This window comes from Oryza sativa, chromosome 12, assembly GCF_034140825.1.
Source record: "Oryza sativa Japonica Group chromosome 12, ASM3414082v1".
NCBI classification, from domain to species: Eukaryota; Viridiplantae; Streptophyta; class Magnoliopsida; order Poales; family Poaceae; genus Oryza; species Oryza sativa.
This window is the reverse complement of record NC_089046.1, coordinates 21,013,947-21,017,500: the sequence shown is the minus strand read 5'-3', so window position 1 is coordinate 21,017,500 and position 3,554 is coordinate 21,013,947. Positions and strand designations below refer to the sequence as shown.

General features: G+C 43.1%; 1 non-coding gene across 1 annotated transcript; it reads right to left on the bottom strand.

The window, feature by feature from the left end:
* Positions 1-3,170: 3,170 nt before the first annotated feature.
* Positions 3,171-3,243, bottom strand: TRNAK-UUU (transfer RNA lysine (anticodon UUU)). The gene has a single exon. It is a non-coding gene; the product is annotated as a tRNA-Lys (tRNA).
* Between the last annotated feature and the right edge of the window lie 311 nt (positions 3,244-3,554).

The following is a 3,554-nucleotide window of genomic DNA, read 5'->3' as shown; positions in this document are numbered from 1 at the left end:
AATGGCAAGGAGCAAGAAAAGGGGCTCGAAATCCGATAAATCGAATACCTCCTGGCTTCAGTTATGAGAGAGAACTCCAAGGCAGGATAAAGACTGAGTTGGATTCAGCGGGAATGAAACAACATTCATGGAATGAGTTGAGGCAAAACCTCCTGCTCTTTTTGAGAGTCAGGGGCAAGCCCGGCCTAGCGCTTTAAAAAGGGCTGTCTGCATTACAGGATTCACAAAATAATAGTAAAAACTAGGGGCCACGTAGACTATTCTGAGGTGGTATGCTAAATCCATGATCAACTGATGTAGCTAGTGTGACTAAAGCAGCAGCTATTGGCTTAACTGGTTCTAAACTCTCCCACCCGATAAAGGAATTGAAAGACTACCCCGGGCCACGTAGACTATTCCCTTCCGCGGACATTCTTTTTTAGTCTAGAAGGAAAGTAGCAAAGCCGAACGCAAATACACATGCAAATTGCGTCGACTACCTCATCACTGTCCAAAATGGGGATACCGCTATTCATACATGGATGGACGAGGGACTCCGCTGACAACATCAGTAGATGACTTTTCTCTTTTCTCGCGGAATGCTATTAACGTTGGAAAAAACACAGCGCTCAAACTCACCCGGAGGGTGATAGGTAGAAGCATTAGTACCTAACGGAGCGGTATCTAACCAAAAAGGGAGGTGATGTTCTTTTTATAAACAGGATGGAGCATGGCTTCCTTTCTTCTTAGATACATTTCATTCATTCCATTTCTCTATAGTTTACACCAGAACATCTTGCGAATCCTGACAGATCTCGAAAAGGGTGGGGGCACTAGAACCAAATCTACATACACATCGAAACTTCCTATCTCAGCCAAGCTAGCACCTTCATTCCACCAATGCATTGTACGACTCTCCACCCTCCGCCTCGCCTTTTCCTCCCTCATGAAATCCAAATTTCCCGCAATGAAATTCGATTTCGTTCATGTCGGGCAAAACGGCCCTGAGATCCGGGACTGGTAAAACATGGGTGCCCAATTTTATTTTCCGTGCTCCACCTTAGTGCCCTTATGAAGGCGACGGGGAGTCCTTAGCCTTTGAACCAAACTCTAGGGAACGCTCAATTGCCTGACGTCTCAACTGCAATGGTGAACTCAGTGACATACACTGAAATGGATTGCATCTATTGTTCCAAACAAGGCTGATATTAGCAGGGCAAGCCCTTCCATGCAATTTCTTGCTTCGCTCTACAGACGAAAGTGCCGGATAGTCAATGGTAACCAGAGGATCTATGGTTTTCGAGAGAAGGTAATTGGAAAAACGATTCATTCCTTTGCTTTCTTTCAGATATATATTCAATAAGATGATCTGACCTTACCTGAAAACTAGATTCATGAAGAAGCCCAAAAAGTGCCGGGCTTAGTGCAGCCCAGTTCCTAGCCAGTGTTCAGTTATTTTATCAGAGCAGTCCTCCAGTGCGAGTTCCCTTTAAGCTGCTCTCTATTTGAAGCCAAAGTCACTATTTCTATCTTTCCTGTTATTTCGTACCTAGTAGAGTAGTATATATATTATATATGGAGAATACCAAAAAGCTATCAATTACGCATAGGAGTTGTATAATAAAGGGCCCTGACTTGTTGAAGTGCTTATTTTTTAGAGAGATTGACTTTTATTTTTGACCAGTGTGGGGTTCTGCCATGGATATTCGGTCCACTCCAGAATTCCATTCATTTTGCAAACGTAACTCGATTGACTCAATTCACAAACGGCAAGGAAGTCAAAAGTTACGCTTACAGGTCGTACGACAATTGCTTCTCTTCCGGGACTACATACATCTTTTCTTTAACAACTACCATACAAGCTATTCGCTTAATACATGCTAGTAGGTAGGCTGGTGGTGGAGTATTTATTTGCGTCTTTTTTGGTCTGTCTGTATTTCGGTTTTGGGATGGTGCGAATCCATCTATCCACCATTCTTTTATCTTTCAGTAGTGTCAACCTCAGTTCTGGTTCTTTATCTTGGAATACTCTCCGTTGTCCTGGAAGCAATGCTTGAAAGAAAGCGTAAGGAAGCGTCAAATCAGTATGATGTATTGGCAAAGCCAGTAAGAAGGGAATCGAAAGTAGATAGGGACTCCCACTGTAGATGTGGTTTTATACCTTGATGAATTGGTACCTTATAGCATAGCGAATTTACTTTTCTTTCAAAAGGATACATCAACCTGTAGTGAACCGGGCCACCGAGCTTGCTTTTACCGCTCTTACAGCTCTCTCTCTTCTTTTTTATGGGTAGTTAGGCCAGGAAAGAGAAAGAGGAATGTACCCATTTCTATTTATCCATTCTCATAGAAAGTACCAAAAATGTTTTTGAATGTATGGAGCAGTTGATATCTTCAAGAGTCAAATCCTTTTCTTGCCCCCATAAAAAGAAAAAAATCGTTACGAGCGGTCCCCTCAATCTCCAAAATGGAATTGAAAAGCTCCAATTTAAATAATGGTACCGGGCCCAGGGAAGAATCATTCTTTGAATCATCCAGATCTATCAATTTGCGAATTCAATAAAAAACGGACTGATCCTCAGAATACACCATCATCTTTCGAAGTGCGCAGTCAATACTATGTTATATGAAAAGAAACAAGTCAAAGAGTAAAGGCTTCGCCCTTCAATACCACACTTCCAATCGAAATTCCTACGAGATTGACGTTCGAAGAAAAAGACATGGTTTGATAGAAACTTGAAGTGGGTATCAAATAAGCTGGAATGAATGGTATCAATTTCTTCTTTTCTATACTGAATCTGCTTCGGTATCTCTTTCTTCCTTCCCTTCTGTAAACCAAGCAGTGACTAGCCTCTGGCACTCACTTTCCAAAGCACCAATTGACTTGCTTTCAGAACAACCCTGATCAGTTATACCAGCCACCCGTACTATGTACGCCATTCCCAACGCGGAGCGCCTTTATTTTCGTATTGAACTCCGCTAGGAAGAAAAAGTTAGACCGTAGCCTTGTCGAACAACCTCGTTTCTCGCTTTTGTCGATTGACTCGTACCGAGCCAGTCTGATCTCCTTTATACTTACCTCAAACAACGAGCGAAGTCGAGATGTTGATGAGAAAGGGGCGAGTCTCAAGGCCAAAGAGTGCTCTTTGAAGGCTACTATGCATCCTTACGAATACAAGAGTGGTTTTTTTTGGGTATAGCAGGACTTGAACCTGCGACCATTAGGTTAAAAGCCCAATGCTCTACCAACTGAGCTATACACCCGATTTTACAAGAAGAGAAGGCTTGGTGCGGAAAAGAAAAGAGGGCGGCCTGGCCCCTTTTCTTCTTATCATATCACAAGGGCGCGGCTCCGTATGGGGCTCGTACTGCGGAGCTAGTCTGGGAGTCCTTTCCACTCATTGAGGATTCTATCTAAAAAAGAAGGTCAACGGGGGAGACTACAGTAGCTCGAACTCAGACTATCTACGAAAAAGGTAAAGTCGTCTTTCCTAGGGTTCGACCGAAAGGAGCTGTGTTCTATGGTTTGACGTTGTGGAGGTCCAGCACTCTTCTAAACGAAGAAAGAGGGGATT